Below are 25,592 nucleotides of genomic sequence, written 5' to 3'. Positions count from 1 at the left end.
TGGGAGACCCAGAGTCCCAAGAATTTGGGGGAATTTGTCTCCGGTCTCTCAATAATTTGTCTCCTGCCTTTCAAATAAAATTAATTAAAATTAACGTCATGTCTTCCAAGACTTTTAACTACTATTCCCTCCCCCCCCATACAAAATATGGGACTTGAGGGGAGACGTGTCAGGTGTTTGTTGGAAATCTGCACACGCACGTTCATGCACGCGTCAGAACAGTCTTCAAGGACAGACACGCAGCGCACCCAGTCGTCAGCAATCCCTCTCTCCCTTGTGCAAATCTGTGCGCTGACAGCCTCGTGACTGTGACTCCCTCGCTGGTTTCCGGTTGGAACGTGCAGTTCCCAAGGACCCCCTCCGGGCCTGAGTGCGACTGCACCTGGGGAGGCGCGCTCACTCCCGAGGTCCGCGCCGGCCGCTGGCTCACGACTCCACTGAGCGCCTCTGACACCTGCCTCGGCGGCCGGGGAGGCGGAGCCAGCCGGGGCGGGGCGCGCATGCGCGGCGAGGGGGCGGGTCCAGGGCGGGGCGGAGCGCGGCGTCCGGAGCGGCGGCGGTAGCCGGTGTTCGGGTGGCCAGCGGGCGACAGGTTCGCGGCCAGGGCTTGCGCTACGGGCCGGGGCAGGAGGACGAGCACGTGAGGCAGATTCCGCAGCTGTGGACCGGACGTTCGAGCCGCGGCGCTGCTGGTGGTGCGGCAGCGGGGTTCGGGCGCGCGGCCCGGCGGGGACTGAGGACGGCGGGACAGCTGGGCGGCGGGCGCACCAGGTAGGTGGGCCGGGGGAGCCGGGAGACGCGGCGGCTGAGGGGGCCGGGGGCGCGCGCGGGTGCGGGGGCCGCGTCCCGCTGCCTCGCCTGGGCCGCGCGGGGACGGCGCCTGCGGTTGTCATGGAAATCGCCCAGCCTAGCGGATCCCCGGCCGTGGCGTCTTTGCAGAACCATCCGAGTCCGGCCGACCCCGCGCCCGGGGCTGTCGCGGGTGCCGAGCGCGCGCCGCGCCGGGCGCGGGGGGGAGAAGGACGCGCGCCCGAACCCTGCCCTGCGGCGTCTCCCGGGCCGGGGCTAGGGACTCCCGAGGTTCCAGGCAGGCCTGGCCTCGGTGTTTTGGAGTAAACACAGCCTGGTAAAAAAAAAAAACACGCACCCAGGTGTTGGAAATCAGGTCTGCATCCTGGCAACTCCTCATGCCTGTTCCCTGGCCGGAGACGTTTGCGGGGCTTTGTGGCCCTCTCTCCAGCCCTGAACGCGTAGGCCACGGGAGCCCGAGACGCTCCGGGTACCTGTCTGTCTTTGTGGGCGCAGGGAGGGAGCGCCGATGGCCTCTTGCTGGCCTGCTCTCTGCCATTACATAAGGATGCGCTCCTCCTGCCCATAGTTCATCCATCATGACAGATGATGAAAATATTCCCCTGGCGAGGAGGAGGGGATGGGCGGTGGAGAAGCCCGTGTTCTGTTGCTTTGCTGGTCCCCGTGTTTTGTGTCTGGTGGCTGCCGTAGAATTTGATTTGTCACCTGCCCATTATAATGGGATAGGGGGTGGGGTGGTGGTGTGGATGTTGACATGAAATTCTGCCTCCTCCCTCCCCGTGTTCACAGTGAGTTGTGTGCACTTGCTAACCTTAGGCGTCAGGGTTCTCAGCTCCAAAAGGCAAGAACAGAACCTTCTTGGCTGAGTTTGTCTTTGGAATCTACATGCTCTTGGCCTTGGGCAGTACACACACAATAGCTATAGGTTGTCCTAGACTTAAGCTTGATTTGTCTTCGGTTGAGAACAGGCTTTCTGCAACAGGAATTTTGTGTTCGGCTGTGGGCTGGGGCCTGTGTCTGGGGAATGCTTTGCTGAAATGTTTCTTCCTCGAAGATTGACTGGCTTCTTTGAAGAAAGGTGAGTGATGCTGGCCCTGTGAGACGGCCAGCCTGGTTGTCCTGTTGGAGGGGTCTTGTCAGGAGACCATGGCCCAGGGCGTCGTTGCTCTTGAATGGAGCCTACAAGGCCTGCCGTGTCTTGTAAACACACCTCAGTAGCATCAAGCTGAAGTTCCTGGGAGGGTTTGGCTGGAAGAAGGGGCTTCAAGGGAGCCAGGCTGGGCAGATTCAAAGAGAAAGAACTGGATTTCTACTGGGCTCGCTGATGGAATCAGTTGTACTGACCTAGCTACTTTACCTGTGGTGCTTTCATTTGGTTGTAGTCCATCTCAGAGTGTTTGTCCCCATAGGTCCTGTCTCCCAAGTAGACATGGTACCAAGGGTAAGCCTTTTAGTTTATCCCATTGTTCTGGAAACTGGATGTGGGGCATTGCTATGAAACTAAATAGTAGTGTTTTTTTAAAATCACTTTCAGGACAGGATGAAATCAAATAATATACATGAGAGCTTGTCGGTCATTGGCAGTGCACTGGAAAGACGGCATGTGTTTCTCAGAGACCCTTGGGTCTGCAAGTCCGTTAGCCAGCTGCCGGCCTGGGAGCGTTCTCTGGAGCCTCTCCATGGATGCACCCTGGGAACAGACCCAGAAGGGCGCTGTGGGACCAGCTGATTCCCTGCTCCCACCCCGTGGCCTCGTTTCTGAAGAATTCAACAAGGATAAGGTAGACTGGAGAGAGAGAGACTGACTTACTGTTCATCATCAGTTTTATCCTGATTTTTTTAATGAAAAAAATCCCTTTTAAGCCTTTGTATTCCAGATGTTCCCTTAGGATCATCAGCTATTCATGGTGTCAGGAAAATTTGACTTTCACTGAGGGAAAAAAAATCGCACGAATCTGTAGTGAGGCTGGCTTGATTATGTGGCTGCTGCTTTTGTAGAACTTGATTAATGAGCTGGTCTGGAAAGAGAGCCTTAAAACAGCTTTTCCCCTGCTCTGTGTGGTCCTAGAACAGAAGCCCTGTGAGAAGAGCTTACTCTGGGGAGATCAATAGTAACAAAACAAGTGGGCTTGCTTTGTGTGTCTCTGTGTGCTTATAAGGAAAATACCATCTTGAACCTAATCCCCAGGAATTTACCTGTATTTCTATGCATATGCATGCTCTGCTTTCTTTCTTTCTTTCTTTCTTTCTTTCTTTCTTTCTTTCTTTCTTTCTTTCTTTCTTTCTCTTTCTTTTTTTGACAGGCAGAGTGGACAGTGAGAGAGACAGACAGACAGAAAGGTCTTCCTTTTGCCGTTGGTTCACTCTCCAATGGCCGCTGCGGCCGGCGTGCTGCGGCTGGCGCACTGCGCCTATCCGAAGGCAGGAGCCAGGTGCTTCTCCTGGTCTCCCATGGGGTGCAGGGCCCAAGTACTCGGGCCATCCTCCACTGCACTCCCTGGCCACAGCAGAGAGCTGGCCTGGAAGAGGAGCAACCGGGACAGAATCCGGTGCCCCGACCGGGACTAGAACCCGGTGTGCCGGCGCCGCAAGGTGGAGGATTAGCCTACTGAGCCGCGGCGCCGGCCTCTCTGCTTTCTTTTTTTCTTTTTGTATTTTGATATGATTTCAGACTCACAAAAGACTTGCAAGAATAAGCCAAAGAATTCTCAGATAGCCTTTACCTGGACTCTCCAAATCTTGACATATTGCTGCCTTTGCTTTAATTCCTTTCTCTTTCATGTGTGATTTTTTTCTGAACTATTTAATAGTTGCAGGCTTGATGCCTTGTCTCCAAATTCTTCACTTTGTATTTTCTAAAAACATTCTGTTTTGGGCCGACAACGTGGCTCACTTGGTTAATCCTCTGCCTGCGGTGCCAGCATCCCATATGGGTTCTAGTCCCGGCTGCTCCTCTTCCAGTCCAGCTCTCTGCTGTGGCACAGGAAGGCAGTGGAGGATGGCCCGAGTGCTTGGGCCCTGCACCTACACGGGAGACCAGGAGGAAGCACCTGGCTCCTGGCTTCGGATTGGTGCAGCTCCGGCAGTAGCGGCCATTTGGGGAGTGAACCAACAGAGGGAAGACCTTTCTCTCTGTCTCTCTCTCACACTGTCTATAACTCTACCTGTCAAATAAATAAATAAATAAAAAGTAAAAACATTGTTTCATTATGGCAGTACAGTTATTAAAAACCAAGAGATTAATGTTGATACAGCATCTGCATGTAATGTACATGTCTTATTCAAATCTTGCCAATTGCCTTAGTAATGACCTTTATAGCAAAAGAAAATCCTAGATTTCCTATTGCATTAGATTGTTCTACCTCTGTGGTCTTCTTTAATCTGAAACAGTTCCCAGGTCTTCTTTGTATCTCATGGCATTGACATATTTGAAGACTAGTGACTTTGTCTTTTTAGATAACGTCTCTCAGTTTGGGCTTCCTGTGATTCCTCATGATTGGATTCAGGTTGTGCCCTTCTGGCGGGAGCTGCAGGGTTGCTGCTGCAGTTTCGTCCGCGTGCTCCATCAGGAGTCACCTGCGGTACACTGGCCCAGCTGACTTTGATGACTAAGATGGTATGGGCCTCATTGACAAGTTGCCTTTTCTGCCTTGTAGTCAATATGTATCTCATAGGAAGATGTTTGAGACAGTGTAAATACACTGTTACTCTTTGTATTTTCACCCACTGGTTTTAGCATCAGTTGCTGCTTCTTGCTTGATTCAGTTATGATAGTGGACAGATGGTGATTTTCTAGTTCCACATTTCCTTTTACGTGGAGTGGCTGGAGTTTTGTTGAAAGAAATAGGTTTTTTTTTCTCCCTCATTAATTTTTAAATTTTATTCAAAAGATTTTGTCTGTAACTCCTGTTACTCTCTCTATTTTTTTTTTTTACTCTAGTTGTCCCAGATTTGGCCAGTGGGAATCCCTTCGAGTGGCTCTTATATCCTTTTGACATATCCACATCATTCTGTGAGAACTTCATTTTTTTCCCCAGCACAAAAATCTTCAAGACTCAGCTTGTACTTCCCTGGCCCTGGTTCTTTGAGGGGTGGTGTTAGAAACCAAGCTGTAGGCCCCAGTGTGCTCATTGCTACTGAGAGGTCCCTAGTTCTACACCTTATCAGTGGATACTCTTACTGTAAACACAGATGTAATTGTGTTACACAGTATTTGCTATGATTTGCTTTTTTTACAAAAAAAAATTTTTTTTTAAAGAATGTCTTTGAAAGGTAGACAGAGATCTCATTTCTATTGTCTACCCAGGAAATGCTGGCCAACCTGAAGCTGGAAGCCTGGTTTCCCACGTGGGTGGCAGGGATCCCAGTACTAGGGCAGTCACTGCTGTCGCCCAGGGTGCACATAAGCAGGGAGCTGGAATCAGAAGATACTGCTTGGGACGCCTGCATCCCATGTTGGAATGGCAATGCAGGGGTCCCAAGTGGCATCTTCTTATTCTTATTTTTTTAAAGATCTATTTATTTGAAAATCAGAGTTACAGAGAGGGAGGGAGAGACAGAGAGATCTTCCATCTGCTGGTTCATTCCCCGGTTGGCTGCAACGGCCAATGCTGGGCCAGGCCGAAGCTAGGAGCCTTCATTTGGGTCTTCCACATGGGTGGAAGGGGCCCAAACACTTGGCCCATTCTCTGCTGCTGCTTTTCCCAGGCCATCAGCACAGAGCTGGATCAGAAGTGGAGCAGCTGGGACATGAACTGGTGCCCATATGGAATGCCAGTGCTGTAGACAGTAGCTTTACACACTATGCCACAATGCTGACCCCCCCAAGTGGCATCTTAATTACTGCACCAAACAGTTTTCCTTTGCTTTGTAATTTAATGCTGTGACTAGGAGAGCTGTTTGTGCTGACATGGCAAGTTTGCCTTGTGTTATTAATTCCAGAGTATGAATGTACCATAATTTATTGAACCATTCCTTACTGATGGAAATTAACATTGTGCCTCTTTGTCCTAAAAATAGTGAGAGATCTGTGCACTCCATCACTGTTAGTACAAATCTTCCAGTCTTCTAGATGCCCACAAGTAACATTTCTGGACCAAAGAGTCACTTTGAATTGATAGTTTTGCCAAATAGCTCTCAAGAGGCCTTGTCAGTTTGTACTCCATAAATGTGTAAAATGCATGTTTCCCTTCAATTTAGCCGACATTGAAGAGAATGAATCTTGTTCATTTTGCCTGCCCTAATGGGCAAAGAAGGCATTGTTTTAAAATTTTTTTTTTTTTTTGACAGGCAGAGTGGACAGTGAGAGAGAGAGACAGGTCTTCCTTTGCCGTTGGTTCACCCTCCAATGGCCGCTGCGGCCGGTGCACCGCGCTGATCCGAAGCCAGGAGCCAGGTACTTCTCCTGGTCTCCCATGGGGTGCAGGGCCCAAGTACTTGGGCCATCCTCCACTGCACTCCCTGGCCACAGCAGAGAGCTGGCCTGGAAGAGGAGCAACCGGGACAGAATCCGGCGCCCCGACCTGGACTAGAACCTGGTGTGCCAGCACCGCAAGGCGGAGGATTATCCTATTGAGCCGCGGCGCCTTTCATTTCCGAAATTGCCAAAAAATACTGAAGACTCACTCTCTCTCTCTCTCTTTCTCTCTCTCTCTCTCTCCTTTCTTTCCTTCCTCTCCTTCCTCTCCTTCTCCTTCTTCTTTCTTTGAAGACCCTTTCTTGCCAGTGTATGTTTTAGTTTCCGTGAACTACCTGTTCATATCCTTTGCCAATGTTTTATTAGGTTGTTTTCCGTAGTGTTGTGGAAGTGGAAGTTATTGTAACTTTGGACTTTATTCTTGCTGCCTTAGAAAGCTCCTTTAAGTGTGATGCATTTGTTGTGCTAAAGGAGAAGGAACCCGTTCTCTTCTGGGTACCTCCTGCATGCCCAGCCTGACCAGGTCCCCCCAAACATCCTCTGAGGTCCTCTCAGGAGAGTGTTGTGTTGAATGAAGCTGAACCAAGATTCAAACCCAGGTTTGTCTGGGTCTAGTGCCACTTCCATTAAATCATGTAGCTTTCTTCACAGGAATCTAAAAATAAGTGTTTCACTTTATGTGTCAGTATAGGGATGAAAATTAATTCCCTGGACTCCTTAGGAGCAATGATTTCTAGTCTCAGTATTTTGCTTGCTAAATTCAGAACTTCTTTTACTCATTCTGGTTTGCTGAACATGCCAATCTTTCAAAGTATTGGGGAACTTCTGGGAGTCTCCGACTAGCTGTGTGACTTTGAGCAAGTAGCCTAATCTTTGCCTGCTTTCTCACGTGGAAAACTGGGCTGATGGTGGCAGCAGCCGCAGGGGCTTACTGGGGATTAAGTGAGTTATCACACATCAAGTGCTTGGAGTGGCGCCTGGTAATGGTGAGGACATGAGCTGTTAGGGTGAGTTCATGTCTAGAGCATGTGTGGTCAGCATGCAGCTTGGAATTGCATCAGCCTTTTCTTCAGGGCCTTAAGCCCTCAAGTGTCTCTTTCCTCATAACCTGCTCGGGATTGGGAAGCTGGGCTCTGGATGCTGCAGGCATGTCTTCTCTTTCTGGTTTCTGCATGTACCATACACCTTCCTCCTGCTGCTTTTTTTTTTTTTCTTCTGTGCACCAGCCAGTCCAGCTGGCCCCTGGTGTTTGCCTGCAACCTTGGGCAGGTGCAAGATGAAAAGCTTTTTAATGAATAGTTTGTTTCAGTGAGATTTGTCTGGTGAGGGCCTTGGAGACAGATAAATTTTTATGGTTGGAGCTGTAGGAGGCTCATGCTGTGGTGATAAAGATGAGGTGTCAATTTTCTGGAATAGACAGGGGTGTCCTCCCACTTCCAGGGGCAGCACTGGAGACTCTGGAGAAGGAAAGCATTTACCCCATCCCACCTCCCCTTCTTGGGACCCTTGCAGAGGCTGAACCAATACCTCCCAGTTCTCCTGACCTCAGGTTCCTGGCATCCTTGTTGTACCTTTAACGAAAAATGTTTATTTTCATCTCTTGAAAGGTAGAGTGACAGAGAAGGAGAGAGAGAGAGATCTTCCATCTAGTGGTTCATTCCCCACATGCCTGCAACAGGCAGGACTGGGCCAGGCCAAAGCCAGAAGCCAGGAACTGCTCTGGGTCTCCCATAAGGGTGGTAGGGTCCCAAGCACTTGAGCTGTCATCTACTATCTCCTAGGGTGTGCATTAGCAGGAAGCTGGGCCAGTAAGTGGAGTAGCTGGGACTCAAACCAGCATTTCTGTAGTGCTGGCTACTCCAACCTGGGTGTGCCAAGCAATGGCTTAACTCACCTATTGCACCTTCAAGAGTGGGATTCTAAGGTCTCCTAAAAATGCCCTGTGCCTTCTTGCTCACCTCTCTCTGTAGCCCCCATGCAGCTGGCATCAGCTGCTGTTATGGAAACTAAATTATCAGATTAATTCACCCTAAGATGTGGAGTGCCTTTCTTCCCCTCTTCTGCGTTGCGTGCATTTTTCAAAATGGATGATCTGCATGAGAGTGCTGTACATTGATTGGCTAAGGTTAGTGTTTCTCCAGGGTGGTCACCTGACCATCAGCATCACCTGAGAACTGGTTAGGAATGCACCTTCCCAGGCCCCATCAAACCTAGTGATGGACCCCAGAAATCTGTTTTGACAAGCCCCCCAGGTGATTCTGATACAAGGTCAAATTTGGAAAATGCTTTCTCAACCCCTACTCCCTAGCTGGAGATGGGGGTGACTCTTCCTGAAACCCAGCAAGGCCAGGTCCCAGAATGGAAGGAAGGGAGAGTGGATATTGGGTGGTCATCCCACAGGGTGATCTGAGTGGCATGGCAGGTGTTTAAGGATCCATGGGCAGCTCTGCTCTCCTTGGTCTCCCTTATGTTACAGCTAATCAGGTCTGCCAGGTTTCCTGACATCCATACCTATAGCCTTTCTAGCTTCTTTGAGAGTGGCCCATACCCTTCCTCTAGGACTTGATACTAAAGGAAGCAGCATCAGTCATACCTTTCTCCCGGGCTGTGTCTCTGGCCTAGCCGGGATACATCCACCGGGCCAGCACCCAGGGTCTGAACTGACTCTTCGGATGCGCTTCCTGAAGCCATTCCTGACGTGTGTTCAGATATGTAGAGTTTGCACACTCTGCTGTTCTTCACCCAGTTAGAAAAAGTAGAGAACAGTGTGTTAGTGGGAGCTAGGGAAGTGTTTCGAGACTTGGCCTGGAGCAGTGGTAGGGACTACTTTCAGTGGGACGCGGACGCTTTCTCCAGCAGGATGACCTGCTCATGTCCCTCTTTTCACAAGTACAACTTCCGCCTGATGTCTGAATGAAGTAAAAGCACTACTTCCATGGTGTGATTTGTGAGATCAGAATAGCCCCCTTTTCTGAGTTTTTCTTGAAATAAGTAAGTTTAGGTATTTTTCTTGACTTTCCAAGACTTCATCTGCAGGTTCATCTCACTACATAAAAATGATGTTTAGGGGCAGTCTTGCACTAAGCTGTAACCACATTAGCACCAATTACTGAGGAAGGAAGAGTGCCTGAGGAGGAGACAGACTGGAGGAGGCCCCACAGCCCTGTTTTTCAAATGGCAGTACTTCATTAAATCAATGTGAGGTTATGACTAGCATTCTAAAAAGGTTTTTTCAATAAAATAGCAAAAACCCAAGTACTTGTTCTTATGGGAAAGAGGCATCTTTTCTTTTCTTTCTTTTTTCTTTTTCTTTTTTATTTTATTTTTTTTGTAAAACAGTTATCTGTGTGTGGTATATTTTGCATGTTACATCCTGATTGTTTCTTACCATGGGTTTTGATAAGGACCTGTCAATCCAGGGGCTGAGTGAAGGCTGAGTGGGGACAAGGGAGCTACACTGGACGTGTATACAGTTGGCTTTTTTCTTGGGGATAGAGTCTGTGGCTTCTGTCTGAACCTGGGGATCTGAGACTCAGCAGAGATCAACAACAGTGGATCTAAGATGAGAGGAGTCTTTCAGTGGTGTGGGCCAGGGACAGTGGAGCTGGTGCCGTGGGGACAGCAGTCAGAAGCTTCTAAACCTTCTGGTTTGCTGTCTGTGGGATTTGACACCTGGGCCAGACCCTCCTGATGGTGTTGGGGGTGCTTAGCACAGCCACTCTGAGAAACTGGGAGGCGGAGGCAGGAAGCGTTGATTTCAGGGAGGTTTATCCCTGAATGCTTGATGCAGCTATCCTCTGTCTGACAAGGTGGGTCAGCATCTGTCTGCCTACAGAGAGAGCAAGAGCTCCGCCTTGCTGGAGGTGAATCCTCCGTTGTTCCCCCAGTGACAGGACAGCTTCCAAGTCACATTGGCTGGCCTAGAGGAAGTTATGGTAGGTGTTGGGTACCACAAATCATATGCAATCATGTCTTTGACATGTCTGTGTCTGTTTCTTGGGGGAGGAGACAAGCTGGATTGTGGGGAGCAAAAGTGCTGGATGTGAACCTGAGTTGACAGTCTGCTGTGTAAACTGGGAAATAGGCCCGGCTCCCAGGGGCTTAGTAGTCTGAGTGGGACAGACCTGTGAACTCTGGGCTGGAACAGTGTAGGTGGGGATGTTCTGTCCACCTCCTCCCCCTTCAACTTGACAATCTTAGTAACCCTGTTTTCCCCTCAGCATCTTTGCCTTTCTTTTCTTTTTTCTTTTTTTGGAAAGGCAGAGCTACATAGAGGGAGCAACAAAGATTTTCCATCTGCTGGTTGACTCCCCAAATGGCTGCAATGGCCAGGTCTGGGCCAGGCCGAAACTAGGAGCCTAGAACTCCATCTGGGTCTCCCTTGTGGTGCAGGGGCCTAAGGACTTGGGCCATCCTCCACTGCCTTCCCAGATGCATCAGCAGGGAGCTAGGTTGGAAGTAGAGCATCTAGGACTTGAACCAGCATCCACATGGGACACCAGTGTTGCAGGTGGTAGCCCAATTTGCTATGCCACAATGCTAGCCACTAGTAATCTGTTTTTAAAATGTTGGGCCCGGGGCTGGCGCTGTGGTGCAGCGGGTTAAAACACTGGCCTGAGCACCAGCATCCCATATGGGCACCGTTTCTAGTCCCGGCTGCTCTACTTCCAATCCAGCTCTCTGCTATGGCCTGGGAAAGCAGTAGAAGATGGCCCAGGTCCTTGGGCCCCTGCACCCATGTGGGAGACCCTGAGGAAGCTCCTGGCTCCTGTCTTTGGATTGGCACAGCTCTAGCCGTTGTGGCCATGTAGGGAGTGAACCAGTGGATGGCAGACCTCTCTCTCTATCTCTACCTTTCTCTGTAACTCTTTCTTTCAAATAAATAAAATAAATCTTTAAAAAAAATGTTGGGGCCAGCTGGTTATGCCAGCATGTGTACGCCAGCATCTCAAATGGGTGCCAATTCGAGACCTGGCTGCTCCACTTCTGATCCAACTCCTGACTAATGCACCTGGGAATGCAGTGGAAGATGGCCCAAGAGCTTGGGGCCCCGCATCCGTGTGGAAGACCTGGAAGAAGAGCCTTTATCCTAGCTTTGGTCTAGCCAAACCTCAGCCATTGTGGCCATTTGGGGAGTGAACCAGTGGATCGAAGATCTCTCTCTTTCTCTCTGTCTCTCTATCTCTCTAACTCTGTTTCTCAAGTAAATAAAAATAAATCTTCAAAAAAAATGTTGCTGAGAGGGATATAGGACATCTCATCGCCCCGGGCACCTCAAGGGGGATTGTTGCAGAAGAGGGAGATGCTGAGAAGCCGGGTTGGCCAGCAGAGGTCAAAGGAGGAAGATGTGGGCAGAGGTGGAAGAAGGAAGTGGGAGGGGCCTGGATGCTGTAAACTTTCGGTCAGATGATCACTGCCCCAGTTAAGTCTTCTACTGGCTGCTTTTTAAGGATGTGAAAATCTGTGATTACCTGTAATGGAATGTTGAGCAGTTTCTCACATTTGTTATTCATTGTTTGGTGCTGCATATGCAAATGTCAAATGAAATGGTCACATTACAAAATTGGATGATAATCAAATAGGGATAAAATGGAGTGATCGATGGAGCCCAGTTAGGATGGTGCTAGGTGCCAAGAAATGTCGGGATACTCCAGAATCTTCCAAATATTGTAACTCCTCTAGTTTGGAAGTGGGAGGAGAGAGATGGGTGAATGGACTGGCCTTGTGGGAAGTACCCTGTTGGTGGGTTGCACCCACCTCTGGAAGGGCTGCTGGTCTCTTTGGGGTTTTGCCTGTGGCCTGCCAGTGACTAGGGAAGTCGTGCCTGAATCTTACTCTCCTCCGCCCTCCTTCCTGGAGAGGTGGTTTTCTTCACTGCTCCCTCCTTGCCATCCTCTCCAGCAGCGTAGTGTGGCTGTGACCGTGCCCGGGGGCTGCGTAACTGAACTGGAGTGGGTTCTTGATGCAGTTGGCACTGGGCTGAGACGTGCAGTGTCTATTTAGGGAAGTGCTTCTTTAGTCTGTTGCCTTGGAAATCCAGCCTCCTTGTCCTTTCACTTTCTCTACCCCCTGCAGTGATTCAGCAGTAGCTTTCTAGAGTAGCTGAAACCAATTCCATCAGAGACCTTGAACACCAAGGTTATGTGCCTGGAGGTCAAAGCTGCGTTTCTGGTCCGACCCTTCCCTGTATCTTCCAGCTGCTGCCTGTCTCCACATCCCCCTTCCGGAGGCTGCTTGCAGACAGCCTCACAGTACAACACAGGTTTTATGCTGAGGTTCAAATCCTTGTCAAGTGGACTGATGGCGACCACTTCATGCCGGCGTATTTTCCCCTAATGTTTAGGACACACATGTCTTCTGATTCAGGTCTGAACTATCTTTCCCTTCTTGCCAGCTTGACACCCTTCCCCGCCTTCTCCATCTGCTTCTGTCTCCATGAACTGCTTGTACCGTATTTCTTACCTGTTTTATTTCCTATTCACCAGGCCTGAGCTGTTGGATACTTGGATTTAAAGTTGTCAGTTAAAGCATAAGCTGATTAAGAAGGAAAAAAGGAGTGAACTTCAGATGGATACAACTATATATGAGTGTTGTCCCTTCAGGAAGTATCCTTAAGAAGCTCTGAACACATTTCAGGGATGTGGCCAACCCCAAAAAGGGTTATTTTTTTCGTATCAGATGATCACTGCCTTTGTCTTTGACACACCACAGATCCTTGGAGTGCAGGGACTGGTTTTAGTTGTTAGCTGGAGTAATCTTGCAGGTAGCTGGTGTTCAACCAGCAGTTGCCTAAGACACATAATTTGAGACTGTTACTAGAGCTGCCTTCAAGCTGGATGGTGTTTTAAACATCTCCACTGGGGGAGGAAGGTCTTTCATCTAGAGTCAATTCAATTATTTAATCATTCCTTTCTTACGCAAATGTCTTCTTACTCAAATATCTTTCCCAAGCTAGGTGTTAACCTGCTTGATCAAAGAAATGGATCCAGCCAATGGATTGTGAATAGTGAGAGGCCTGTTGTGTGGATAAGCTGACTGGTTCAGAGAAAGCAGCGCCCTTGGAAATGGCCCTTGTGCAAACCACATGGGTAAGAGCATCCAGGTTTTGGAGCTCAGTCAGTCTCTCATGGGGATACAGTGGGCTTTTGCATCAGGGAGTTGACTGTTGGACCCTGTCCCTGTGTTGCCCTGGTCCCGACAGCTCTGGACAGACCTACATATAGAAGGGGAGTCCAGAGTTGTCAGGACCTGTCTGTAAGCACATCTGTCCTTGTCACGGCAGCCAGGGCAGTTTCAGCCACTCCAGGAGCAAAGGGGGTTCTAAGCTGCAGTTGCTGTGACTCGTTTCATACAGGGTTAAATGAGGTATCCAGTATTCGCTGTGTCTTTCCTTGAAACTGGACATCGCAGGATTTGAGCAGTGTTACATTCACACAGGTTGTCTGTTTCTTTTTTTGTTTTTGTTTTTAAGATGTATTTATTAATTATTTAAAAGGTACAGTTACAGAGAGAGAGAGGTGTCTTCTATCTGCCGGTTCACTTCCCAAATGGCTGCAATGGCTGGGGCTGGACCAGGCAGAAGCCAGGAGCTTTTTCCAAGTCTCCCGTGTGGGTTTGGGGGCCAGTGCACTTGGGCCATCTTCCACTGCTTTCCCAGGTACATTAGCAGGGAGCTGGATTGGAAGTAGAGCAGCCGGTTCTTGAACCAGTCCCCGTATGGAATGCCAGCATCTCAGGTGGTGGCTCTTCCTGCTATGCCACTGTGCGTGCCAGGTTGGCTGTTTTTGCAAACTGTTAAGGATTGTACCAGTTAATGTTTGTTATGGCAGCTCATGGCTTACACTGTGAACCTAAGTTAATAGACTAACTAGTAAATACAAACAGGAACTGTTTTTACTTATGACAGATTTGTCTGCACTAAGTATGTAAGCCAGCTGTTAAACATTGGAGGTAGTACACAGGAATTTGGTATATTAAAATTGTTTTCTAGACAGACCTAGGAATAGGATTGGTTAGCTTTCTCAGGGTTAAAAATATTGATTATATTAAGAAGAAAGTGTTTTATGAAATAATTATAACAAAATGAATCTTATTTTTCTTAAAGTGTTTTATTAGAATGTATTCAACTCTAGCCTGGAGCCCAGGGTAGATTTGAAAATGCTTTATTTTAAGGCCTTTTTCTGGAAAAAAAGGATCTGTGAGCAAGCTTAAACTTGACATAGTATCCTTACCCGCAGTTCTCAGCATTTCAGGATGCTGACGCTCTGTGCCATTGAATCCAGGTAGGGAACGGTGAGATTGCTGGGATTATGTTTGGCTGCCGTTCCAGGAAAGGCCTGAGGAAAAGAGGCTTAGTCAAGATGGGCATTTGTTTCTTTTTCATGTACTGAGGTCTAGAAGTTGTTAGAGCTTACTTCCTACCATCCTCAGATTGAGATCAAGGGCCTCATATCCAGGATGTTAGCTTGCGGATTTTCCGTATGCCAGGTTGGGAAAAGGGGAAGCTTCCCCAGAGCTCGCAAACTTCATCCTGAACCCCTGGCTACACCTAGCTGCAAGGGAGGCAGATAGCCCTGGGCCAGCTCTAAGTGTCAACCTGTTACTAAGTAGGAAGGGAACGAGAAGGGACATTGGAAGCAACTAGGTCTCCTGTACATTGTTGTCGTCATCGTCTTTTTTTTTTTTTTTTTTAAAGATTTATTTGTTTATTTGAATGGCAGATTTACAGAGAGGCAGAGGCAGAGAGATAGAGAGAGAGGTCTTCCATCTACTGGCTCACTCCCCAGATGGCCTCAATGGCCAGAACTGAGCCGATCTGAAGCCAGGAGCCAGAAGATTCCTCTGGGTCTGGCACTTTGGCCATCCTCCACTGCCCTCCCACCCAGGCCATCAACAGGGAGCTGGAAGGGAAGAGGAGCAGCCGGCCTCTGTTGTCTTCTTAAGACAGTGAGCCTCTTTTCTTTTCTTTTCTTTTCTTTTCTTTTCTTTTCTTTTCTTTTCTTTTCTTTTCTTTTCTTTTCTTTTCTTTTTTCTTATTTGACAGGTAGAGTTATAGACAGTGAGAGAGAGACAGAGAGAAATGTCTTCCTTCCGTTGGTTCACCCCCCAAATGGCCGCCATGGCCGGCGCTGCGCCGATCTGAAGCCAGGAGCCAGGTGCTTCCTCCTGGTCTCCCATGTGGATGCAGGGGCCCAAGCACCTGGGCCATCCTCTACTGCTTTCCTGGGCCACAGCAGAGAGCTGGACTGGAAGAGGAGCAACTGGGACTAGAACCAGTGCCCATATGGGATGCCGGTGTGTCCCGCAGGCGGAGGATTAGCCAAGTGAGCTACAGCGCTGGCCCCTAAGACAGTTAGCTTTCGTCCTTGAGAAAATGCAAGATATTGGAGAAACTTCTCTGTGGAAACTGTGGGTGTAGGACAGCCAACTAAAAACTGGAGAGGGTGAGGCCTTCCTCATTTCCATGTGTCTTCATGCCTGGGCCTGAAAGAGATCGCTTGTGCTTTTAATTTCCTCATTTATAGAATAGGAGTGTTATAAGTCTAATCTAAGTTCTCAGGGCCAGTGTGAGGCTCTCAGACCAGAACTACTTTGTGGTTTTGGACCTGCAGGTGTGTGCAGAAGGGAAGGGCTGCTGGGGGAGGGGTTTCAGGCAGAGCTTGAGGTCCTGGCTAGGACTTGGGATGAGATGCTGTGAGCTGGGCGGGGCTGCCTCCACAGACAGTCTCCTCCCCTGGTGTGGGGTGAGCCACTCCTCTAGCTGAATTGAGAATAGTGCCTGGGTATATCTGTATCCCATCCTGCCTCTTCCACCTTCATTCTGCTTTGCCTTTTAGGGGGCAATCCCAAATGCTCACTCTGTTAGATGAAAGGGATCTAACAACTGAATCACTATAGGTGTCAGCCGAATCCAGTGTGTTCTTTGAGGGGGGTATTGACTTTGGAAGATGGATGTAAGTACTAGCAATTCCTGAAATCCAGAGGCCCAGGAATAAGCACGGATTGAGTCTTTCATGGGAATTTGAGGTCTTCCTCTTGCCACGGGCATTGGTGTTAGTATTTGTTCCATAGCTGGATAAAGCTGGCCTGGCCAGCTGCTCCTGTCACCTCCTTGCACAGCAACCTAAAACACACATGCAGGCCTACCACTTATACACGTACCCCCGACAAGGCAGCAGCCCTGGGAAGTTGAGATCCTAGAAGAGCCATGCTCTGCTTCCAGATTCCCTGGTGTTATGGGTATAGATATGCGTACTCTAGAACCTTTACAAACACTCCCCAGTTTGTGCTTCTAAAATAAGATACACCGGTTCCGGTCCTGGCTACTTGGCTTTGCATCCAGCTTCCTGCTAATGTGTATCCTGTGAGGCAGCAGATGATGGCTTGGGTACTTGAGTCTCTGCCACCCACAGGGGAGATCCGGATGGAGTTCCAGGCTCCTGGCTTTGGCCTGGTTTGGCCCCAGCTGTTGCAAGCATTTGGGTAGTGAAGCAGGAGATGGAAAGATCTTTCTCTGTCTGCCTTTCAAATGAATAAAAATTTAAAAATAAGGCACATAACAGAAACCCTGTGATCTTGACCTAATTCCAGAGGTTTAACTGTGTTTTCAAAGCTAATGGTACAATTTGCTAATCTTCAGTAACTGTTTTTCCCAGCCTTTGAAATTTTTAACTTCACATTAAAAAAAAAAAACCACTAAGATCATCAAGTAGGCCTCTCCACCCTTCCCTGCCCTGGGAGTGGCTACTGACAGCACCAGATGAATGTGTCATCCTTCCTGGTATCCCAGCAAGAATCGGTGCTGCTTGCGATGTCTGAGCTAGTGACTGCCAGATGGGTCTACTGGCCAGTGCTTTCTCAGTAAGAACCAACTTACTTAAATATTTTACTAAAGGAAGTGACCACCAAGCTTGGTAGTGCCCCCTTACTTCCTGGGCATGCTGTTCTGTGTGTTATTCCAGGCTTACCTCCCAGGGTCCAGGTGGGCACCAAGTCCTGATAAATGAATGTTTCTCAGAGGAAACAAAGGCTGGAGATACCCTAAGCATGCGTTCGTTTGCAGAAAATGAGGCCAAGGCCAGGAGGGAAGTGGTCCTGATTTCCATTATTTCCTCTTGCGCTCTTAAAGGGGAAAGCACCATCAATGAAGTGTGGCGGTGAGAAATGCAGAGGAGGCAGAAGTTCTTGAAAGCCTGGTCCACTGTGGTGTGATGGCTGTGTGGCCGTTGGCCCTGGTAATGCTGGTCAGGGAAGTGGTCACTCGGGAAGCATCTGGGTTTGCAACGGCCATGGCCTCAGGCCCAGAGACACCAGAGCCCTTGATTGTCACTGCCTTTTGCCCCATTTACCCTGCAGGTCACTGAAGCACACACAGGGCACAGAATATGTGGTGCTAGGGCAGCCTTGTAGGGTGCTCAGGCAGAGCTTTGTCCTTTGCGACAGGAGATGGCCAGGTCAGATCTGCACTGGCCCAGGGGAGAGTTACACTGACTGAGCACACCTGATCCTCTTCCCTGGTCCAGTGTCCCTGCTGCTGGGGAAATCCGCACTGGCCAGGGCTTCCTGCCCACCCCTACCGGCTCCTGTTGAATGGCCTGGTTTCCTTAATGAAGTTCAGGGGAGTGTAATTAGGAAGAGGGGGGTCAGTAAAAGTGAAATATCCTCCCAGTGGCATCCCAGAGGGGCTGGGGAGCAGAGTGTGGAGTGGCCGGGTCCTGTTACGCTCCTCTTAGCTGTGCAGCTCTTTAACCGGGACTCCAGAGGGTCTGGAGAAGTCACTTACAGTGTTAGCTTTTTTGCTTTGCTGTGTTAATGGAGGGCATTGTATCTCACAATGATGCAGCATGGATATGGGGAGTCCTAACACTTAAGTGTTCTTCAGGGTGGAGACAATAGCTCAGTTTCTTTTGTTTCTCCAGAGTGTCCCACAGTGCCTGGCACACATTAGGTGTATTATCAATGTCCTTGGAGTAAATGAATAAACAAAGCCACTCTGTCCTTCCTGCTAAGTGTTAGAAAGTCCCAGACTCTGGTGGGAAGACAGTCAAGTCTGGGTTCAGACTAACTTAGGAGATGGAGCCGAGACCAGAACCCGTACAACAGTGATTGTCCCAGTAAGATTATTTTTCTTTAAGTTTTTTTTTTTTTTAAAGATTTCATTTATTTATTTGAGAGGTGGAATTACAAATAGAGAGGGAGAGATAAGAGAGAGGGGTCTTCTATTGCTCCCCAGATGGCCTCAACAGCTAGAGCTGGGCCGATCTGAAGCCAGGAGCCTAGAGCTTCTTCCAGGTCTCCTATGCGGGTACAGGGGCCCAAGCACTTGGGCCATCTTCTACTGCTTTCCCAGGCCATAAGCAGAGAGCTGGATTGGAAGAGGAGCAGCTGGGACATGAACTGGCGCCCATATGGAATGCCAGTGCTGCAGGCAGAGCCTTAGCCTACGACACCACAGCACCAGCCCCCATCCCAGTAAGTTTTGGGGAGAAACCAGAACTGTCACCTCATCACTGTGCCTGTCAGAAGCAGAAGTCCATACTCAGCGGCGACCTTCGTGTCCTTGGCAACCAGCCTTGTAGTCCAGGTGGCTGGAGTCTGGGTCTGCTTCTCAGGGTCAGAAGGCGTGACCCCCAGCAGGTTTGGGCATCTTGCCTTTGTGTTTTGTTTAAGCAACTTAGAGTAAAATTCCCCCTTTGACCTGCACATATGCAGATCTATGTATAAGATAGAGAAGCCCAGGAGGGTGGAGCACTGGAGAAAGATGTCCTCCTCCTCGCGTGCATCTGGGGAGTATCACAGGGCCTCGGGAGAGTGCGTTACACATTCATGGGGCCCTGGCTCAGGCGGGGGCTTCTGCAGAGAAGGGAGGAGTGAGAAGGAGGGGCAGCACGGCAAGTCGGGAGGGAGGCTCCGGGGAGCCAGGGCCGTATTACCCAGGGCTCAGGGCCCGGCAGGCCCTTTGCAAGGCTCGGGACTAAATTCTTCCCACACTGCAGGGTCTTCAGACTTACTTTGACTTTTCTGTTCTGTTTTGCTTATTTCTCTAAAATGCAAATGGAGTTCAATCCCTAGTCATAGTCACAGCCTGAAGAGATCCTTTCTTGGATTGCAGTAATTCTTAGAACCGCACTTGTGCTCTGAGTACCCAGCTTTGGGTGTTTGTGGGCCAAGATTTGGCTTTGATTCCACGCGTGTTGTCCTGCAGACGTGGCTGTTATAGCTCACCGAGCCCTGTGTGGCAGGGGATCCAGCAGCAGACTCCATTGGGTGTCCCTGGCACCCACAGTGCTGCAGGGGAAGCCATGTCTGCAAAATGAAAAAATGAAACCCAGAACGGGGAAGAATAGTCTCTCCCCTTCCTAGCCCCGTGTGAGACACTGCCGACGGTGAAGAAGAGGAAGTGCTGGTGTGTAAAGAAGCCCAGAAGGATGCTTTCCTAGAAATGCTGCTGTCTCAGGGGCTCCCCACTCAGTGAAACAGCTGGCTACACAGCTGCAGTCAGCCCCACTGTCTACCAAGCCCTGCCCCTCCTGGGACCTCAGGGGTCTCTGTGACGTCGGCGCGGGGCCAACATGAAGCACAAGTCAAGCATGTCCCTGGTGGCTGGTGAAGTGGTGATTTAGCAGTGAGAGATTACAGGGGCGGGGATTGGTTTCTTACCCTGCTAAGCCACCTTCTGTTTCTTTCTTTTAAAGATATTTATCTATTTATTTATTTATTTTCTTTAAAAGAGAGAGAGCGTGCAAGCAAGACCATGCTCCCAGTTGCTGGTTCACTCCCCAGATACCTGCATTAGCCAGGGCAGGGCCAGGCCAAAGCCAGGAGCAGTGAACTCAATCCAGGTCTTCCACTCTGGCAGGACCCAAATACTTGGGCTGTCTCCTTATACTTTCCAGGGTGTGGCTTAGTAGAAAGCTGGAATCAGGAGTGGAGCCAGGTCTCAAGCCCAGGCACTCTGATTGGGATACAGGCGTCCCAAGTGGCATCTTAAACCACTGTGTCAAACTCCCACCCCATCCCCTTCTATTTCAAAGGTGCTGAGACGCTGGGATTTGGAGTGTAGACTTGACTGTGCCTTATATAATGTAGTGAAGTAGCAGGGGGAAGTGAACATGGCAGGAGCCACATAGAGAAGAGGCAAGAGCGGAAAGCAGGGGATGCCGTGGTGGAAAGGGAATGGTTTTGCCAACGTGGCCCTCTCTTTATTCTCTCACCTTGGGGGGACACTGCCCCAGAGAAGAGCCCTGCAAGTCCTCAACCTACTTATTAGTGGCTGCACACTAATGCCATTTGGTGGGAAACCTTAAAACCTCCCTGTATTTAACTGGATCAGACAAATTTGATGGTGTTTTTTTTTATTACATTTTCAGAATTCAAACATTTCCCATGGCTTAAAAATTGTAAGGTACAGGGGCCAGCATTGTAGCTGCTCTGCTTCTGATCCAGCTCCCCACTAATGCACCTGGGAAAGCAGTGGAGGATGATCCTAGTGGTTGTGCCACTTACCACCCACATGGGAGACCTGGATGGAGTCCTGGGCTCCAGGCTTCAGCTTGGCCCATCTTTGGCCATTGCAGCCATTCGAAGAATGAATCAGCAGATGAAAGATCTGTTTCTCTGTCTCTCCCTGTCTGTCATTCTGCCTTTCAAATAAATAAAATAAGTCTTTAAAAAAAATAAGATATAGCAATATCTGCATGGTAATTTTTTTTAAAAGATTTTGGGGCCAGTGCTGTGGCGTAGCAGGTAAAGCCACTGCCTGCAGTGCCAGCATCCCATATGGGCACCCGTTTGAGTCCCAGCTGCTCTACTTCCAATCCAGCTCTCTGCTATGGCCTGGGAAAGCAGTAGAAGATGGCCCAAGTGCTTGGGCCCCTGCACCCACGTGGGAGACCCAGAGGAGGCTCCTGGCTCCTGGCTTCAGATCAGCACAGCTCTGGCCGTTGCAGCCAATTGGGGAGTGAACCAGCAGATGGAAGACCTCTCTCTTTCTCTCTGCCTCTCCTTCTCTCTTTGTGTAGCTCTGACTTTGAAATAAATAAAATATTTTAAAAAAGATTTTATTTATTTGTTTTTTGAGAGGTAGAGTTACAGAGAGGGGGAAACAGAGAGGAAGGTCTTCCATCCTCTGGTTCACTTCCCAAATGGCTGCAATGGCCAAAGCTAGGAGCCAGGAGCTTCTTCCTGGTCTCTCACATTGGTTGCAAGGGCCCAAGCATTTGGGCGATCTTCTGCTACTTTCCAAGGCTATAGCAGAGAGCTGGATTGGAAGAGGAGCAGCTGGGACACAAATCAGTGCCCATATGGGATGCCAATGCCACAGGCGGAAGCTTAGCCTCCTACACCATGGTACAGGCCCCTGTATGGTAATTTTTGTCTCCTTCCCCATGCCCCAGCTGTCCAGATCCCCTTCTTGGTAACACCAGTGCCATGTGTATTCTTCCCAAGATACTTTATGTGTGTGCCAATAGACATATCTGTGCACACCTTAAAATTGCTTTTTCTACCCATGGTGTTATGCTGCTCACTCACTGAACACCTTAATCTGGAACATTATTTTGTCCAGCTGCACACCATCCCACTGCTAGGCTGTAGTGTAGGTTTTTTAAGCCGTGTTCTCTGGGTACAATTTTGTTTTTTCCAGCCTATGCTTGGCACTCGAATGTTAGCTGTTTGAGAGACTGCACTTCCCTTGTGCTGAGGCCTGGGGCCTGTGCTCTGGCAGGATTGAGTATGACCCTGGCTGGAAGGAGAGCTTGGGGCTAGATGATGAGATATGGAAGCTCCTCCTCATATGTTTCAATTATGTCCCAGCTTCTGACTTTTTCTTTGGAGGGTAGAGTGTAGTTAATGGTTAGATAACAGTCATTTGTAAGATACACGTCTTTAAAATACTATCTTCTAGTTGCACAGAGACCTTTTAAACTAACCCATAGCATCATGAATGAAGTTTGTCAAGGCCGCAGTCTCCTTTGACCCCAGCTCCAAGGACAATGGCTCTGAGGGGCTTTCTTCCACCTGACTCCCTGCAGGGCCTCGCTTCAGGTGCTGGGGGAGATGTTCTGGAGGGACTTCTCTGACAGCCAGGACCAGGGACACACAGTGCTTGGAGAATCCTGTAGACTTCCACCTGTGATGGCATCTGGCTGAAGCTGGCTCTGGCCAGGCCCTCCCAGAGTGTCTTTTGCTCCAGCCAACATGCCATGGGACAGAGAGGGACTGGCTTCAGCAGGTGCATTTAGATAGGACGTGGAATCATGTGGGATGGTTGTCTTTACCTGTGAATACCATGAGATGGCATGGTAGCTCGTCACAGGGGAAGTAGGTGTGAGATTATGCACGTGGGAAGTCATGGAGGCAGAGGACTCCTGTGAGGCGCCGCCATCAGACTGGGAGGTGAAGGAATGGTTGGCACTTGGGAGTGCACCTGTAGCAGGTAGTTACCAGGCACAGAGGAAGTGGCTGCTGCTAAGCTGGTCCTGGGGGATACACATGAATGGCAAGAGATGATAACCACTCACGGAGAGGGATGCGTCTGAGACTGCTTGTAAGCCACTGCATGCCATTCGAGACAGATCAGAGCCATGAGCCTCCATGCGTGAGAGTGTGACAGACGGTAGCCATCAGCACCCTGGGGCCTGCTGTGTGCCGTGCCAGTGACTGAAGAATGCTGAGTCCTCACACAGTCCTCACTTATGCACACCATTGCCTCCTTCCTGCCCTGGTAGTATGTATCAGTGTAGGGCACCAGGTCTGCATTGAGCAAGCCTGACCCTGGCAGAGATCAGAGAACAAGTGGTAGCCCAAAGGGGCTGCAGATGGCTGCTCTCAGGAAGCGAATAGCTAACTTCTCTCTGTTCATTGCTTTCCTCTGGAGTGCTCATGAGGCTTTGAGGCTCCACTCTGAACCCCTTGTGGCTGAGGGCTACTGTGGCTTGGTGAAAGGGACAGTTACCGATTCTTGTGCAGGCTGGGGAAGAGGGTTGGAGTCAGAGTGGCCAGGCCCTCAGGATGGCACCTCCCTGATGCTGAAAGCAAAGGGGCTAAGGGGAAGGCAGAAGGGCCCGAAGGATCATGGGCCTCGTCCTCACAGCAACCCAGGAAGCTGCGGCTGCAGAGTCTGCACAGGGAGCTGAGAGCAAAGGAGGAAGTGGGATTATTGCACATGGTGGGTTTCGACAATTGGACTTGCCCCTCAAGAAGGAAGACTGAGAATGGAGGCACTTGGATTAAGGGCTGAAGTAATCAAAAGAAGGGGTGTTAGAGGAGAGGGGAGATGCAGATTGTGGAGGCCAGGTGCTAGCCAGCTTGTCTTTCGTTTGCCCAGCCTGCCCCTCTCTCATACGGGTCTTGGCAGGGGCAGAGCTCCCAGGAATCTGGCATCAGCTACTTCTGCAGGGCTTGTGGCTTAGGGAAGTGCTTGTGTTGTGTTTATTCAAGGTCCGAGGGCCCTGCTCACAGCTCACTCTGCCTGGGATCAGGAGGATCTACTTCATGAGCTCTCTGCTAAGGGCGTCCTGTGAACTATTTGAATGAGTTGTGCTGGATGTGTTTATGTGGGACCAGCTTCGGAAACTCTCCTTTTTGGGACAGAATCAAGTGAGACAATGTGTACAAACCTTTTATAAGTAGGGTGCAAAGCTTGTTACTGTGGCACAAGGATGTAGCTTTTTTTTTTTTTTAATTTTTTGACAGGCAGAGTGGACAGTGAGAGAGAGAGACAGAGAGAAAGGTCTTCCCTTGCCGTTGGTTCACCCTCCAATGGCTGCCGTGGTCTGCGCGCTGCGGCCGGCGCACCGCGCTGATCCGATGGCAGGAGCCAGGTACTTATCCTGGTCTCCCATGGGGTGCAGGGCCCAAGTACTTGGGCCATCCTCCACTGCACTCCCTGGCCACAGCAGAGAGCTGACCTGGAAGAGGGGCAACCGGGACAGAATCTGGCGCCCCGACCGGGACTAGAACCTGGTGTGCAGCGCTGCAAGGCGGAGGATTAGCCTAGTGAGCCGCGGCGCCGGCCAGGATGTAGCTTTTCACAGAGCTTTCGGTGGTCTGGGAACTGTTCTTTGCTGGTGGGAATTTCTTGAGTTCCTACCACATACCTGGTGATGTACTAATTGCTCCATGTCCACTTCCCGTGGTGTCACCTGTAGTAGCTCCCTGTGGCTGCTGTAACAAACTTGGTGGCTAAAATGGCAGACACATATTCTCTCACTGTCCTGGGGGCCAGAAGTCCAGATTCAGTATCACTGGCCCAATCAAGGTGCGGGCAAGGCCATAGTCCCTCTGGTAGCTTTACTGGAGAATCCAGGTCTGGCCTCTCTGGCTGCTGCTGTTTCTTGGCTGTGGTCTAACTTTGATTTAAGTCATATGTGTAGTGTCTTTTCTGCGTCTTTGCTTCCTTCAGTGTCTGTCATATGGCCTTCCACTCATCTCTCTGAAACTTCCCTCAGCCTCCTTTATTTTAAGATTTATTTGAAAGTGGAGCATCAGACATAAAGAGAGAGACAGACACATACACACAGAGAAATCTGCCATTTGCCGGTTCACTCCCAAATCACTAAAACAGCCAGGGCTGGGCCAGGGTGAAGCCAGAAATAGGGAACTCCAACAGGGCCTCTCACGTGGATTGCACAGGACCAAGTACTTGGGCCATCCTCTGCTGCTTTCCCAGGTGCATTAGCAGGGAACTGGATTAGAAGTGGGGCAGCCAGGACTCGAACTGGTGCTATGATATGGGTCGTCAGCATCAGGTCGGGGCTCAGTCTGCTGCTCCATGATGCCAGCCCCCTCAGCCTCCTTCTTATAAGGACATTTGTGATGGCTGTTAGGGCTGACTAGAGTCATCCAGGATTATCTCCCCAACTCAAATCCTCAACTTAATCCCCTGTGCAAAGTCTTTGCTGGAAGAGATAACATTCGGGTTTCAGAGTTAGAGCATGAACACGTTTTGAGTGGGGACAGATTTGACCTGCCTCATCTCCCAGCAGCCTTATGAGGACTGTCCTGTCCAACATGCAGTGGGTGTAATGAGCAATGTGAGGCTTGGGGAGGCTGAATGATGGCTGTGGTTCTTGGCTCTCGCAGACGCTGGGGTAGGAGCCATTTCGTGATGTTGCTGGGTATTCCTTTGATGAACAGATAAACTGTCATTTTCCTGTGTTGTTGCGCTGGTTTGAAAAAAAAAAAATGAGTTTTAGGGTCAGGTGCTAAGACTGCACCTGACTAGGGATGTTTGTTGGATGAATGAGTTGTAGTTTCACCGTGACTGAGTGGCCTTGGACAGCCTTCTCATCTGTACATTGGCAATAGAACAGTCTGGGCTATGGTGAGACGGGGTCACTTGGGTATAGTGGCCCAGCTTGGGTGG

At 49.7% G+C, this 25,592-nt stretch overlaps 1 protein-coding gene across 18 annotated transcripts in view; it reads left to right on the top strand.

The window, feature by feature from the left end:
* The first annotated feature begins 523 nt into the window (after nucleotides 1-523).
* Nucleotides 524-25,592, top strand: part of INPP4A (inositol polyphosphate-4-phosphatase type I A) — a 143,855-nt gene continuing 118,786 nt past the window's right edge. For all 18 annotated transcript variants that reach the window (XM_089326013.1, XM_051842661.3, XM_008253627.5 and 15 more), the window contains exon 1: nucleotides 524-771. The gene's annotated coding sequence lies outside the window, so the exon portion shown is untranslated. The remainder of the gene's footprint in view (nucleotides 772-25,592) is intronic.

This window comes from Oryctolagus cuniculus, chromosome 2, assembly GCF_051225735.1.
Source record: "Oryctolagus cuniculus isolate XC-2025 breed Fujian yellow rabbit chromosome 2, ASM5122573v1, whole genome shotgun sequence".
Taxonomy (NCBI): Eukaryota; Metazoa; Chordata; class Mammalia; order Lagomorpha; family Leporidae; genus Oryctolagus; species Oryctolagus cuniculus.
The sequence above is the reverse complement of the archived record's forward strand: the minus strand, read 5'-3'. Positions and strand labels throughout refer to the sequence as shown.